Source organism: Notamacropus eugenii, chromosome 3, assembly GCF_028372415.1.
Source record: "Notamacropus eugenii isolate mMacEug1 chromosome 3, mMacEug1.pri_v2, whole genome shotgun sequence".
NCBI classification, from domain to species: domain Eukaryota; kingdom Metazoa; phylum Chordata; class Mammalia; order Diprotodontia; family Macropodidae; genus Notamacropus; species Notamacropus eugenii.
The window spans coordinates 223,003,714-223,020,980 of record NC_092874.1 but is presented as its reverse complement, the minus strand read 5'-3'; the positions used below and the strand labels follow the sequence as shown (position 1 = coordinate 223,020,980).

Here is a 17,267-nt window from a genome sequence, read left to right as displayed (position 1 = left end):
GTCAGCAAAACCTTTGTTTACAGACAGGGATTTGTGAGCATCCCTGCAAGATCAGAACTTGGGGGAAATTCCCCCACCTAGGGGTCTGTGGGAGAAGAACTCTGTGGAATTTATGGACGGGACAAGGACAAAATGCCCACAGTATGGGCCTCTTCAGGTTTTGGTCCCCATCTGATCTGCCTAATGGGGGGTGTATCTACATGGATGAGATCACTGATCCATTAGCTTTTAGGAGCATTTCAGGCATTATCCTCAAAGAGACAGCATCTGGGGTTATTAATTATTTAGCATCAGCAGTCATCATCGTCTTTAATTTTGTGTATGGCAACATGCACTGCGGGGTTCAGCCAGACCAGCACCATGGTTAGGTCCTATCACTGGGAACAGAAGTGAGTTTGACCAGGAGTTGTACTGGAACAGGGGCAAGTCAGCACCTCCGGCTTTCCTCCTCTGTAAGATGGGGCATTACAAAAGCCACACAGATTAAACATGGTCGTAATCAATGGGTTTCACTGAGTGAAGGTGATAAATGGGTTAAAGTGGGTGAGGCGCTGGGCAAGCCTTCAAGCGCTCTATACGTGCTAGCTGTTTACATTAGACAGACACAATACTAAGTGTATGTGTGTATATATGTGTTGCATGTGCAGTACATGTGTGCATATGCATGCATTTGTATGTGTACACAAGTCTGCATGCATGCACGCGCGCGCACACACACACACTCTCCCTGCCAGCCAGCATCGCTATCACCACCACCCCCCCCCCCCCCCCCCGGGGAATCAGGCTGGTAACTACAACGAGCCGTCAGGGGGCGCCGTGGAGGGCAGGGGGGAACCAGGGTTCAAGTCCATCCTCAGAGTCCACATCCTAGCCCCGAGGGCCTGGCCACGTCCCTAAACCCGCCCCGGTTTGGGTGTAAAAAGGATACAACGCGAGCCCCCACCCCCACCGCCCGGGTCGCAGTGAGAATCAATGGGGTAAGAAGTGTGAAGCGCTTCGAAAAGCCTTAAAGCGCTACCTACTAGCGCTTCCCGAGCAGCGCAGAGAGCGGGGCTGACCCGCCGGGGTCAGCTGTCGCCCCAGGGCCGGAGGGCGGGCGTGGCGTCGAGTGGGTGTGGGTGTGGGGGGCAAAGCCAGCCCGTGCCACCCCCGCGGGGAGGGGTCACCCACGGTGCGCGGGGGCCACTCCGGGCGCGGCACCCTCGTCTCCCTCCCCTGGGGCTCCGCCCGCTCCGGCGCCCACGTCCCCCAGCCCGCAGGGGCGAGCGCAGGCGGCTGTCCTGGCCCGGCCCTCCCCCGCCCCGGTCACTCACCTGAGGCCACTCCCGACGTCGCCGCTCGGATTCCCTGGGCGGGAACTTCCCCTCCTCCGAGAATCAAGTTCCGAGCCCCGGTCTCTCCAGCGCCCGCCTTCCGTCGGTCCCTCCCCGGCTGCCCGGGCCGGTCCGCTCGTCCTCCTCCACCCACCCACCCACCCCCCCCGGCGGCCTGCCTCCGGGCGGAGGCGGGGCGGAATCGGAGCTGGGGGCCGCCGCCGCGGTGGCCGCCGGGCTAAGCCCCTGCCGTCAACGTCTCCACCGCGGTTCGGGCCGAAGGCGGCGGCGGCATAGTCCGCTCGGGGCCCGAGGCTGGGGTAGCCGAGAGGAGGGGGGGGAGGGGACAAAAATTCTTCCCCCGTGCAGGCCGCCGTCCGACGTCACCGCGCCGCCGCGTGACCTGGCGACGTCGGACGTCGGGCGTCGGGCTGTGGGGGCGTGACTGAGTCGGCCGAGCAGAGTGGGCCGCTCCCGCCTCCCGTCCCCGGTATAACTTAAAGTCCACCTGTGCGTCCAATAGCGTTGGGACCTCCCGCTGTGAAGGCGGGTACGCGCTGGCTGCTGCCGCCCCCCGCCCCGCTCCGCCAGAGTAGGACTTCTTAAACTCTTTCCACTCCGACCAAGAAAGTTTTACCTTGACCCTGGGTATACAAATCAAACACTTACTAATAACAAATCGTAAAGAAACTGTTCTACGACACCTCTTTGGTGTGCGTATAATTTTGCCTTTAAAGACGAGATGGGTGCGCTTGTTTGTTAAGTCTACATACAGAATTAAATCTTGGTGGAACACGAGACTGCAAAGCAGCGGAGCCTCTTCCCCATGTGTTTTTTTCAGCGCTGAGAACCCTTACGTCACTGAAGCACGTGGTACGGAGTGGCCGAAGGACGTCCAGGCCCATTTCAGAAGCTGCTGGAAGTGGTGTTTAGGAACTCTAGTTTTACACCCGTTTTTCTCTGGTAACTCAGCAATTCCTTTTGAACTTTTATGGCAGATGACAGATTTATTTTTCTAATTCCAAGTGAGTATGGTTTATAAACTCAACTTAGTGTTTTGAAGGGAAGGATTTCTGAAACTCTTCCTCCAGGTACTGTAGATAGTCACTTATAACTTAAAATTAAATCTTTGGGAAAGTTATTTTCAGTTATAAAATTATCTATAGCTGTACACATTTGTAAAAATATATTTTCTACCCTATTTTTCCATATTTTAACTGTTAGGAAAACTTTATCTTTAATATCATGTAAGAGCAAGCAAAGTGGGATCTTTTGATGTTTTTGTTTTAGTGTAATGCCTCTGATTGACTCCTGCCTTATCAGTCAAGAGCGTTTACTAGGAGTAAAGTACAGAAATAGGAGTTTCTTTAACTAGAAACAGTACATGTATTTGTATCGTTAATGTGGTTAAAGACCTTCCCCACCCATGAATGGGCCTGCCCATCCTTTAAGGGGAGTGTCGTTGGGGAAGATTGGTAGGAAGGCCCACACCTTTTGTTCATGAGGCACTGGTTCTCCAGGGTTGGATACCCTCCGGCTCTAAGAAAGGGTATGACGTCTCTGAGAGTGAGGTTTTACTTTGGGGCTTAGTTTTTGGAAGAAGCTTTGTGTGCCAGAGAAGACTCTGGGAAGCCGCTGAGAAACCCTTTGGCTTTGAAACCCAGGTGTTGGTGCTTCCTTCTCTGGCAACTATATTTGACACTGAATAGTTTTTAAAGCCATAAGTCATTATGAAAAAGTTTATAAAATTGGAATTTATTAAGAAGTACCATTTCATCTTAAATAGGCCAATAAGAAGTCTTACCAAATTCTTTTTATGACACAAATATGGTACTAATACCTAAACCAGAAAGAGCAAAAACAGAGAAATAAAACTATAGACCAATTTTCCTAATAAATATTGGTGCAAAAATTGTAAATAAAATACTAGCAATAAGATTACAGCAATATATAACAAAGATAGTATGCTACAAGCAGGTGGAATTTATACCAGAATGCAGGCCTGGTTCAATATTAGGAAAAGTATCAGCATAATCGACCATATCAATAACAAAATCCAACAAGAATCATGATTATCTCAATAAGCACAGAAAAAAATTTGACAAAATACTCATTCCTATGAAGAGTACTAGTAAGTACAGGAATAAATGAAATTTTCTTTAAAATGATTAATGGCATTTATCTAAAACTAATAGCAAGTATTATCTGTAAATGGGAATAAACTAGAAGCCTTTTCAATAAGATCAGGAAAGCAGGAATGCCCATTATCACCATTATTATTCAGTATTGTACTAGAAATGCTAGGTATTGCAATAAAAGAAGAAAAAGAAGTTGAAGAAATTAAAACAGGTAATGAGGAAACAAAGTCTCACTCTTTGCAGATGATGTAATGGTATGCTTGTAGAATCCCAAAGAATCAACTAAAAAACTAGTTGAAATAATGTTTAGCAAAATCTAAAATAAATATATGAATGTAAATAAACCCACATAATTCATCAGCATTTCCATATATTACCAACAAAGTCCAGAGCAGCAAGAGATAGAAAGAAAAATTCCACTTAAAATAACTGCAGACAATATAAAATACTTGAAAGCGCCAAGATAATTTCAGAAACTCTATGTAATTACAAAACACTCTTCACACAAATAAAGGCAGATCTAAACAATTGGAAAAGTATTAATTGCTCATGGGTAGGTCAAGCAATAGAATTAAAATGAAAATCATACCTAGTTTAATATTTAGTGCTGTACCAATCAAACTACCAAAAAATTATCTTATTGAACTAGAAAAAAATAATAAAATTTATCTGGAAGAACAAAAGATCAAGAATATCAAGGGAATTGATGGAAAAAAAACATGAAAAAAGGTGCCTAGCCATGTCAGATCTCAAACTATTTCAAAGTAATAATCATCCAAACAGTTTGGTACTGGTTAAGAAATGAGTGGTGGATCAGTGGAATAGATTAGGTACATAAGACACAGGAAATGTCCATAGTAATCTTGTGTTTGATAAACAGGGATCCAGACTTTTGGAACCAGAAATCGCTGTTTGACAAAAGTTGCTGGGAAAAGTAGAAAGCAATTTGGCAGAAACTAGGTGTAGAATAACATCTCACAACGTGTACCAAGATAACATTAAAATGGGTTCATGATTTAGACATAAAAGGTGATATAACCAAATTAGCGAGGCATGGAATAGTTTACCTTTCGGATCTATGGAGAAGGGAAGAATTTGTTACCAAACATGAGCTTGCATTACCAAATATAAAATGCACATTTTAAAAATTATTTGAAATTAAAAAGCTTTTAGACCAACAAAACCAGTGCAGCCAAGATTAGAAGGGAAATAGGAAACTGGTAAAAAAAAATTACAAGAAGTTTCTGTGATTAAGGGTTCATTTCTCAAATATATGGAGAACTGAGTCAAATTTATAAAAATACAAATGATTCCCCAACTGACAAAAGGTCAAAGAATAAAAACAGATAGTTTTCAGGTAAAGCTATCTATACTCTAAATAACTATTGATTATAAAAATGGAAATTGAAACACCTCTGAGGTGCCACTTCACACCTATCAGATTGGCTAATATGACAGGAAAGGAAACTGACAAATGTTGGAGGCGATGTGGGAACATTTGGACACTAATGCATTGTTGGTGGAGTTGCTAATTGATTCAACCATTCTGGAGAATAACTTGGAACTATGTTTAAAGGTTATCAAACTGTACATACTATTTGGTCCAGCAATATCACTACTAGGTCTGTATCCCAAAGAGATTTTATACAAAAGGAAAAGAACTTGTACGTACAAAAATATTTACAACAACTCTTTTTTGTGTTGTCAAAGAACTGGAAATGGAGAAGTTCTCTACCAACTGGGGAATGGCTGAATAAGTTGTGATATTTGATTGTGATGAAATACTATTGTGTTATAACAAATGATGGGCACAATGCTGTCAGAAAAACCTGGAAAGACTTATATGAACTGATGCTGAATAATGTGAGCAGAATGAAAACACCGTACACAGTAACAACAATATTGTGTGATGAAGAACTGCGAATGACTTAGCTATTCTTACAATATAATGATCCAAAACATTCTCAAAGAACTAATGATGAAAATAAAAATGCTATGCACCTCCAAAGAAAGAACTGATATTATCAGGGAGGGAGGGAGGGAGAAAGGAAGGGAAGGAGGCACTGAAGCATACTATTTTTCCCTTCCTTTCTTTTTCTTTTTTTGTTTGAATCTTCTTGCACAAAATGAATAATATGAAAATGTTTTACATGATTTCACATGTATAATAGATTTTTTTACTATCTTAGGGAAGTGGTAGGGTAGGAAAAGGGGGAGAGGTAGAACTTGGAACTCAAAATTTAAAAAAATAACAAGTGTTAAAAATTGTTTTTAACATGTAATGGGAGAGAAAAATAAAATATTTTTTAAAAAGACAAAATAACTACAAGAGGTATTAGATGTTTGGGAGTCTATTAAAACACTCAGCAATCGTATGAATCTAATTTTAAAGCATTTTTTGTAGACATGAAGACCCACTTAGAGAAATGTTCATGAGAAGTTAAGCAAATATAATAAAAAGCATAATGATGCCGAAATTAACTTTTTCAGTGCCATACCAATAAAACTGCCAAAGGATTATTTTATAGATCTAGAAAAACAATAATGAAATTCATATGGAAGAATAAAAAGTCAAGACTCTCAAGGGAAGTAATTTTAAAAGGTAGGAGAAGATATACCAAATCTCAAACTTTACTACAAAGCAGTAACCCAAAGATCCAAGCTTTGGAAGCAAGAACAGAGATCACTGGGAAAACTGGAAACCAGTTTGGCAGAAACTTGGCATAGACCATCTCACACTGTGTACCAAGATAAAGTCAAAATGGGTACCTGATTAATGTATAAAAAGTCATATCATAAGCAAATTAGGGGAGTATCAAAAATTTTACCAGTCATATCTATGAACGAGGGAAGGTTTACAATTAAACAAGAGCCAAAGCAGATCATGGGAGGTAAAACAAATTATTTGCACAAACAAAACCAATGCAGTCAAAATTATAAGTAAAGTAGGAAACTGGGAAAACATTTTTATAGCAAGTTTCTCTGATAAGTACCTTATTTCTCAAACATATAGGGAATTTAGCAGAATTTATGAAAGTAAGAATTATTCTCAATTGAAAAATGGTCAAAAGATATGAACAGGTACTTTTCAGAAGAAGAAATCAAAGCTATCAGTAGACACATAAAATGCTCTAAATCACTAATAATTAGATAAATGTAAATTGGCTAACATCACAGAAAAGGGAAATGACAAATGTTGGAGGGGATGTGGGAAAATGTGTTCATTAATGCATTGTTGAGAGGCAGCTAGGTGGCTGCGTGGATAGAGTGCTGGTCCTGGAATAAGGAAGACCTGACACTCTCTAGCTGTGTAACTGTGGACAGATTACTTAACCTCTGTTTGCTTTTGTCTACTGGAGAAGGAAATGGCAAAGCATTCAAGTATCTTTGCCAAGAGAACTACATATATGGTCACAAAGAATCAGACATGACTGCATGACTGAATAACAATGCATTTTTGATGGAATGGTGAAGAAAAAAATTGGAATTGTGCCTAAAGGGATATAAAACTGTGCCTACCTTTTGAAAATGTTTGCGTCAATGTTCATTCAGCTTACGGGTCTATCATTTTCCCCTGGTTTATATACCACTACTATCTATATCCTAAAGAGGCCAAAGAAAAAGGAAAAGAACTCATATGTATAAAAATATTATAGCAGCTCTTTTTGTGATGGCAAAGATTTGGAAACTGACGGAATGCCCATCAATTGGGGAATGGCTGAACAAGTTGTAGTATGTGAGGGGGATAGTTTCAGAAAAAACCCTACAAAGTCTTGTATGAACTGATAAAAAATGAAGTGAACAGAACCAGGAGAACATTGTATACAGTATACATTATATGCATTGTCTACAGTAACATCAATATTGTAATGGTGATCATTGAGGAAGATTTCACCATTCCCATCAATGCAATGATCAAAACAATTTTTTTGTTTGTTTTTGACAATATTGCTAATATGTTTTGCATGACTTCATGTGTAAAATGATATTTTATTTCCTTCTCAACAGATTCAGGAAGGGCTGGAGGAAGAGAAAATTGTAGCTCAAAATTTTTAGGAATGCATGTTAAAATTAATATGATTTTTTAAAATAGAGAATCTTGTACTGGATGGAGAACAAGCTGATCCATAAAACAAATCAAGTACGCAACATACAGAAGCAAATGAACGTAGTTGTGTGGTGTCTAAGGAAGGTTTGCTGTTAGACTGCTGAGAGACCTGGGGACCTGCCTGGCAGTAGTTAGGTGTACAAGAGGAAGGGAACAGAGGGGAAGAAGATTTATTAGGCACCTACGATTTGCAAGGCCCTATGACAACCTTTCAAATCAAGCATCAGAATGAACCCACCTCAGAATTAAACCTTGGAATCACTGTATTATAAAATGTCAAACCAACATATTTTAAAATGTTAAATATCCAGTCACATTGCTCACTGAAAACATTTTGATAATATTTTTTAGCAAAAGTAAGCTATTTTAAAGGTTTTTCACTTTTCATATTTTTAGTACCTATTTTTTGATGTTTTATGATGGCACAATATTTTGCTATTTATAAATATACATATATTGGTGGTGCATGCTTGGCATTTTTTTACTGATATGTTAAGCAATCAAAAATGTTTAAAGACCCGATTGTTCTAGGTGCAGGGGTGGTTTAGAGCTTCTCCTTTTAAGCTTACCCTGCCCTGCCAATGCAAATGTGATATTCTGCCTGCAATATCTACCTACTAAGGATTCAGTGAGACAGTACATATAAAGGGCATTAAAAACCATACAGCACTATGTAAATGTCAGCTGTTATTACTGCCTTATTCAGCCACTTTCCAGTTTCCTTTGCCATAGGGGATATAGAGAGCACCAACAAATGAAATGCACAGGCTGACATTTCCTGTTGGATATTTTCAACTTTTTTTTTTTTTAACTGGGCTGTGACAACAAATTTTAGACCATGGGGAGTGGAAGTAGGAAGAGTATAAAAGTTCCACCTTTCCTCTGGCCTCTTGCCTCAGCCCCCAGGGTACTTAGGGTTTCATTAGATTTCTAGGAAAGTCTCAATTTTAAAAGCAATTATGATAATATGATACTAACAACAATGGAAAATCCTTTGGATACATGACCTGTCATATGGTCACCACCATATTTGTTAGTAGTTTTATCATTAGTATATTTATCACAAAGAGCCAACACAGACACAGCTGAAGACAATATCTAATAGCTATGTGCCAGGCACTGTACTAAATGCTTTACAATTACATTTTATTTGATCCCTACTACAACCCTGGGAGGTAGGTTCGATGATTACCCCCCATTTTACAGATGAGCAAACAGGTAGACAAAGGTTTAAGTGACTTGACCAGAGTTAGTAAGTGTCTGAGGCCAAATTTGAATTCGGGTCTCTAGGCCCCAGAGCTTTCTTCACTGCACCACGTGTGTGTGTGCACACACACAGTATTTTATTTGATCCTAATCATGACATGAGGTAAATACTAATAGTTATTATCCCCATTTCTGTGCCAGTGACTTATACAGTGTCACACAGCTAATGTCAGATGTTGGATTCAAACTGCTGTCTTTCTTTAGGCAAGCCTCAAAGTCCTATGGAAATGATCATGCAAGAGGCTAAGAATCTTGGTCTTTACTGAGTGAATGAATAAAATGCTTATTATGTGTAAAGTGTTGTGCTAAGCAATACAAACAGAAAAGTCGGAAAGTCCATGCTCTCAGGGAGCTTCCTTTAAAGGAGGAAATGGGGAGGTTTCAGTTGCAACTCAGAAGGAAAGGTCCTGTAGCTCTTAGGGTGCATCCCCAAAGCAGATGGTAGGTAATAAACTCTTTTTTAAAAAAAGTATATTTCCCCCAATAAAATCGCATCAGTTTCTGTTATTGGGCCATTTCACAGTGCCAAGGATTTTGGTGATGAGAATTTTCTTTCTGAGTCTTCAATAGCAGCGGTAGAAGCAAATGCCAGGCTGCCTCCCTGCAGGGGTTGCTTCCCAGGAGGATGGCTACTGAAACTGTCTCTATCGGTGTCTGAGGGGTGCTAGTGATGATTTGACCTATCTGATGCACACTGACTCCTGTTCCTACCTCAGGGTACCCCAGGGTTTAAGCTAGGCTGACTTGCCTGTCTTGTGAGTAGCTGTTCTCCTTCTCCACAGGAAGTGCTTTCCCAGGTGATGGCTGTGAGGGCTAGACTAGAGGCAGACCCAGTGATCTGGGGGAGTGCTGCCACTTCCAGGGCTCTTGTATCCATCTGCCTGTTGGTGACACTGATCAGCAGTTGTTGGTGCTGATGGGAAGACGGAAACAGCCTGCTAGTTCAGGGAACACTGGATACAAGTTTTAAGACTCTTGGGATTAGTTCCTGGGCTATTTTTGTCAGGATCTGAAGGGATGGTAGTCAAGGTAATGGTGCTGGTTCAGCTTTACTGACACATTCCGCCTCCACTTTCCCCTTCTGGGCGCTCTGCTGCTTCAGCTAGGCTGACTTGCCTGCCCTGTGAGTGATATTTGATGAACAGTAGCAAAGAAAATGTATTTCCACTTTAGTGTTTGGAGCTAGGTGTCACAGTGGATAGGGGGCTGAGCCTGGAGTCAGGGAGACATCTTCCTAAGTTCAAATCTGGCCTCAGACACTCACCAGCTGTGTGACTGTGGGCAAGTCACTTAACTCTGTTTGCCTCAGTTTCCTTATCTGTAAAAGGAGCTGGAGAAGGAAATAATAAACCACTCCAGCATCTTTGTCAAGAAAACCCCAAATGAGTTTGCAAAGAGTTGGACATAAGTGAACAATAACAACTTTAATGTAACCCAGTAAAATGGAAAGCAACGTATGAATGTTGTTTGTAGCAGCCCAGCTGTACTGTAGACAAGAATGTCTGCACCAGAAATCAGCAGGCTGATTTCTAATTACTTTCCAGCTTGATTACTAACTCTTTATTTCACTGTAGGCAAATCACTTCCCCTCCTTAGGACTCATCCACGTCTATAAATGAGAACAGCATACTATAGACAGCAGAGGTTACCTCCTCCATGAAGCATGCTTAAAGCTGCCTCTCCTGGTTGTCATGGATCACTTGGATGCTAGGGGCAGGTAGGGGATGCAATGGCTGGAGGGGTGGGCCTGGAGTCAGAAAGAATGCTGTTCAAATCTAGCCTCAGACACTGGGTAAATCACTTGACTTCTGTTTGCCTCAGTTTCCTCATTTATAACATCTGGGTATAATAGCACCTTCCTCCTAGGGTTGTTGTGAGGATCAAATGAGATAATAATTGTAAGTGTTTAGCACAGTGCCTGGCACATAGTAAGTACTAAGTAAATGTTAGCTATTATTATTTGGGGACTTCTTCCCACTATGTGGTGGTCTTGTCTGATACAGAAAGCCTTAAGTGGTTAGTTTCTCAGTCTCACCTCCCTTTTCCATCCTGCCCCCATGAAAGCAACGGGAGGTAGGGTGATATATCAATTAAAAGAAGAGACAGCTACTAACTCAAACTCTGCTTTTGATGCTCCCATGAACTGGGTATAAGAAGGTAAGGAAAAAAGAACCTATATACATATATATGTGTATATGAGTGTGTGTGCATAGGTGTGTGTGTGTGTATATATATGTATGTATATATGTGTGTGTGCGTGTGTGTGTGTAGATATCTATATTGACATCGATGTAGCACCTACTGCATACCAGGCACTGGGGTAAGTGCTTTTTGCAAATATTATCTTGTCTGATCCTCATAACAGCGCTGATATTATTAATTCCATTTTGGAACTGAGGAAGCTGAAGTATATAGAGGTTAAGGGACTTGCCCAGGGGTTACCCAGCTGGTGAGGGTCTGAGGCCACAAGGGAGCTCAGGTTTTCTGGATGCTGGAGAAGAGCTCTACCTGAGCCACCAGCTGCCTACTTTCTCCAAGGCAAATAGTGTACATCCCTCCACCTGTGAGAGGGTGGAGGGATGGGCTGTGATCTTTCCCACCTCATTGCAGATTCCCATGCGAGGCTCAGTCCTGCGCCTGAGCCTCTGGCAACCTTTTCTGCTTTGCTTATTTATAAATATATAATTTATATATATATATATTCTCCTAACTTATTTATGATTTCTCATTAACAGAAATGCAATGGTAATCATTAGTTAGCTTGAGCATCCATCCCACTGTTTTCCTTTCCTGAGTGGGTGAATGTACATCAGCTTCCAGGTGGATATGTCCAAATTCAGAGGTTTGATCTTATGATCCCTTGAGGTCCAAAGGCCCTGGGTCTAGTGAAAGGAGTGATTGATTGTGGCTAGGAGGGGTTGACTTTGGAAGTAGCTCGGCTTGAAGTTGAGAGGCTTGGGTTTGGGGTGGAGTGGCAGTGCAGAGCAGCGGGCAGCAAACTCACAAAGTGCTTTATGTTCTGAAATTTGAGTCTCCGCCTCCCAGTGGAGTGTTAACAGTATTGAATCAGTGTGGTAGGTTGTTACAATGTACTCCTAAATGTAGCGATGTAGGACTCTCAGCCCCTCACCTTTGAGTTTATTTCTCCAGGTGCCATTGGACTCATTGCTATGGATTTAATTTTATCCTCCCGAGTTCCACAGCTCTCTAGGGGTGTGTGTAGGGGATGTATTCTCATAGTTTATTCTCGTAATTTATTTATGATTTCTCATTAACAGAAATGCAATGGTAATCATTAGTTAGCTTGAGCATCCATCCTACTTCATTCAATATTAATTAATTACTTCAATTAGTATTAACAATGAAACTTGTCCCAATAGTACCCTTATTTATCTATAATTAAATTAGTATTATAAATAACTAAATATATGCAATTTATTGACACATAGATTTCAGATATTTTTACATACATATATATATAACTATTTACATTTTGTCTGACCAGTGTTAGTTACATCCTGTCACTTCAAACTCAATATAATGATAAATAACTTCATGATCTTCAGACTTTTTTTTTAAAAAATGACACCACAGTGATAATACTGAGTAAGAAGTTTCTCCTCATCCCCTTCTTGTTTTCAGCTTCTCTCTAGCTGTGAAAGGAGATTCAGCTTCTCTTCACAGAATTGTCTTTATTGAATTTTCTTATAAAATAATAACTTAGATTCTTCACAGGTCCTTTTGTATCATAGATAAAATTTTTCTCCCCAGATTTTTTCATAGCTCCTCAAGAATAAAAAGTAAAACAAATTCTCTCCTGGACTCCACAGGGAAAAGCTGGTCAAGTCATTTTTTAAACTGATAGCTACAGTCAGTATTCATATGTTGTGATGAGCATTCAGAACATGGGCTACGTAAATTGATTCTGAACCAGAATTATTTAAGTTTTTGTCAAGCACTTGTTGAACGAATGGAGGTTTGTTGTTATTATGCAGCGTTTGACTCTTCACGACCCTATTTATTTTTATTTATTTATTGGCAAAGATACTAGAGTAATCTGCCATGTTCCTTCTCTAGCTCATTTTACATATGAGGAAACTGAGGCAAACATAATTAAGTGATTTGTGGAGGGTCACACAGCTAATGTGTTTAAGATAGGATTTGAACTCAGGAGTTCAAGATATCTTTCTAATTCCAAACCCAGTGCTCTATCCACTTCACCATTTAACTGCTGCAGTTGTGGTTTAGTATTCCTTTTGTGTATAGGAAATAATTATGTTATGTAACTGATTGATTCAATGCATTGAATGTCCTTTTTATTTCTTTCTTTGAGGGAGGGCCTAGAAAGTGAGCCATATTATAAGATAAAAGTAAAATTTTCCCTTGTGCACTATGATGGAGGATTTAATAAGATGAAGATTGTGAGAACAGAGAGCTTACTTCCTCTCATTAGAAGCAGGTTCCTGTAGGGCTGAACTAGGTTCAAACTGCATGCCTTGGTACAGAACAGGGAGTGGTCCAGCCACTGAATAGATCCTAACGTTTAGAAGAAAATATAGTAGAATCATAGAACGTCAAAGCTGGAAAGGCTCTTAAGATATTTTGTAGTTCAATTTACTGACTTGATTGATTCAGTCTTCTGCAGGAAGCCTTCCCCAACTCCTCTTAATTCCTGCCTTCCCTCCTTTTATTTCCCATTTATCCCATGTACAGCTTGCTTTGTTTGCATGTTGTCTTTTCTATTAAAATGTAAAACCCTTGAGGGCAGAGACTGTCTTTTGCCTCTTTTTGTATCCCTAACAATTTGCACAGTGCCTGGCAAATAGTAGGCACTTAATGCATGTTGATTGGTTCATTAGGAATCTGAAGACTGGCTAAGTCTTGGCTAAGTCATCTAATTAAATGGCTAAGTCATCTAATTAAAGTCACACAGCTAGTTAGTAGCAGAAGCAAAATGAAACCTCATTTGCTTCATATTATTGTTAGGATACAATGAGAGAATTTATGTGAAGGCATATGGAAAAAGTAAAAACTGGTGCACAAATGCAAAAGTAGTTTTATTATGTCTCTTAGAAAGGGAGTTCAATATCTCTCTCAGTATCATCTCTCTTAAATACATCAATATTGTTCTCTGTTCTTTTTTTTTCTGTATTGGGCCCTTTCTGTTTAGACTCCATAGAAAGAAATAAAAAGGAAAATGTTATAATTGTTATATAATTACAATATTTTAATATATCAAATTGTGTTGTAACAATAACCTTTATTATAGTTTTACAATGAAATCACTTGATTATGTGTTACTTTAATGTATGTGTGTTCTCTGTTCTTTAAAAGGCTTTATGTCTTTAATTTAGTGACTATTATGGTGCTATAAAATATGAATAATCATTATATATTAACAAAATGATTATTCTCTTTCTCTCTGAAAAGATGCTGAATCTAATCAGCTTTACCTGTTTTAAGTAGGCCTTATAGGAAGGGCAACTGAAGTTGAATGGCCCAGTGACCTCTTAGCTGTTAAAGAGTTCCTTTCTCATCCCTTGTCCTCCTTGGGCACTTGGAAACTTTTGACATGTGATCCGCTTCTCTTTCCTCCCAAGTAGTCCTAAGTCTCTTTTGTAGGATTATCATCTACCCACACCACTTTGTTTGGGTGATTTTTTTTTGGTTTAGTTGTTTCAGTCATATCCAAGTCATTTCAGCCTATCTTTCTAATCATATCTCATATTATCATCCTTCATGCACTCTATGTGGCAAACAAGATGGACTACTAATTGTTAATCTGAACTTGAAATTCAATTTCTTTCTTGGGTGCATTTGTACAAGTTGTTGTTCCTGCCTGGAACATGAACTCTCTCCTCATCACAACCTCTCAGAATCCTTCCTTTAGGGCACTACCTCCTCCATGATTCCCTTCTCTGTTCTCTTTTTAAAATCTGTCTTCCCAAAATGCCTTGTTTTCACATGTATATTTACTTTTCCTGTATGTTTGTGTAATTTGTACACACACACACAGAGTCCCAGAGTCTTTTTGCTGTTGTTCAGTCATGTCTTGACTCTTTGTGACTCCATCTAGGATTTTCTTGGCAGAGATACTGGAATGGTTTGCCATCTTCTCCAGCTCATTTTACAGATGAAGAAACTGAGGCAAACAGAGTTATGTGACTTGCCCAGGGTCACACAGATAGTGTCTGTGGCCAGATTTGATGAGTCTTCCTGACACCAGGCCTGGCATTCTATCTGTTGGGCCAATTTGATGCTTTAAGCTTTAACTTCAGAATTAGAAATGCTATCAGTGTAGCATTGAAAGGTTTTAAACATTCAACTTAACCTTCTTCTGCTATATATACACATTACTCTAGTCAGTTTCCAAACTTGGCAAAGACTTTCATCGGTTGGTGCTCAGGGACAGAAAGAATGGCTTTTATACTCCTGACATTTTCATGCATACACAGTTTGCCAGTGACAATTGCTCAGGTGACCAGGGTAGCCAACTGGAGGAAGACCTCCTTTACTGATCCAGAGATCTTAGAACTGTTGAATACACAATGCATAATGGTAACAGACCCGCCTTGTCTTGTTAAAATTTAAATTAAAAACATTATTCAAAATTTAAGAAAGTGTCAATTTAAATAAACTGATTTTTTTGAGTAAATTTGTATTATTTATACCTCCAAAATTATTATCATTTAGAACTGTACTAAGACTTTTGGAATATCCTGTATATCTATCTATAGGCTTAGCTGTTGACTTTCCTGGACTACTTTTTTACCTCCCCCAGCAGCTTTCTTCTGTTTTTGCTGTGCATTGGTGTCCCCACAACCAAGCACTTAAATAAATCTAATCTGTATCCCTACCCCATCCTCCCACCAGGAACTGGTTTTTTTTTAGCTTTGTATTTCCAGTACAGTGCTTTACTATACATGGTAAATGCATCCATCATTTCAGAACTGCCTAAGCATTTTTCCAACATGTAAAATCTAATTTTGGTTATATATGTATGTATCAAGGAAATTGATGGCAGCTTGGTCTATCCAATAATATCTGATAAGCTGCTCAGACTACTCTTACTAGTGTGACAAGATTTCTTGCTCTCTTGATCATAAATTATCTGAAGGACACTTAAAGGGTGTCCTTAACATTTCTAGCTTTCACACAGACTTTGGAATGTCAAATTTAGTTTACATGTTCTGCTTGTGTCTGTTAATTTAGCACCAATCTACTTCAATAATCATTTAAGCATCTACTAGGTGCTAAGTACTGTGCTAGAGGATGAAAATCAGAAAAACAAAGCAAGGATTTTACTAGCTTTGGCCATACTAAGTGCTCAGAGATTTGCTGAATTGAACTGACTGAAGGAAAAGGCAATTTTAAAAAAATTAAAACACCAAAATATCTGGTCTCTATTTTGCATTTACCAGTTTCACACAGGAATAAACTAGGCAAATTCATTACTGATGAGTCAACTCAATTTATCTGTAAACTAAACTTCACTTTTGTCAGATTTAACCTCTCTCTCCATCAAATCTTTGATTAAACTATTAATGTTAAAAACCATTAGAGGTTTTTGCCTGACTCTCAGCATCTTCTGATAGAAGCATAAATGAATAGTTAACAGAACAAAGATGGGGTGTATAAGCAAAGCCCATCCCCACCCAAAATAGCTCCTGAAAAATCTTAAATGGACACTTTGTTATTTTCATAACATGGCCAAGTTTGCTTAGAAGGCTTAGGCTAAGTGTTTTTTCCAAAGCCACAATGAGAAATGGTATATCTTTATTCTACTTACAGGACAGAAATGGTTATTTTTTTGGTGAATAGAGGGAAGAGGGTAGATTCTATGGCTCTCACCATGATTTTCTTTTTTTGAAACCAGAAAATAATAGACAAAATAAGCTCATTTAGGGAAACAAATCCTGCAGATGTTATTTAAAAAGTAATTATGAGGTAAAAATAAAATTAGGTTTGTTGTTAATGTGAGTGGGAAAGTAGCTTATCAGTTGTTCCCCTCTCTATGTGGGAAAATATGTACACTGACAAACAGTAGGTGTAGTTGTGAACTGGTCCAGCCATTCTGGAGAAAAATTTGCAACTCTGCCAAAAGGGCTATATAACCATGCATGCTTGTTTGAAGGGGAACATATCAAGAAAAACATGGAAGAGGTGGGACAGGAAGTTGCATCTAGCCAATGGGGAACAAAGGGAGAAATTTGGATTGGGGACAGGAAATAAAAGTGTGCTCCTTTGGAGAGTTACCCATTCACAAGGAATGTAATATGAATATAAAATGAAATAAGAGTTTTCCTGGCTTCACAAGTATCGTTCTTTTTAGAGTAAGCATGCTTCTCACATACTTTTTGACCAAGCAATACCACTACTAGGTTTGTACCCCAAAGAGATCAAAGAAAAAGGACCTACATGTACAAAAATATTTACAACAGC

At 39.6% G+C, this 17,267-nt stretch overlaps 1 protein-coding gene across 2 annotated transcripts in view; it reads right to left on the bottom strand.

Moving 5' to 3' along the window:
- The window catches only part of ATF1 (activating transcription factor 1), a 32,802-nt gene extending 31,104 nt beyond the window's left edge, over positions 1 to 1,698 (bottom strand). The window contains exon 1 of one of the 2 annotated variants that reach the window (XM_072654677.1): positions 1,314 to 1,698. The gene's annotated coding sequence lies outside the window, so the exon portion shown is untranslated. The remainder of the gene's footprint in view (positions 1 to 1,313) is intronic. The other variant, XM_072654676.1, reaches the window with a different exon arrangement.
- Positions 1,699 to 17,267: the final 15,569 nt, after the last annotated feature.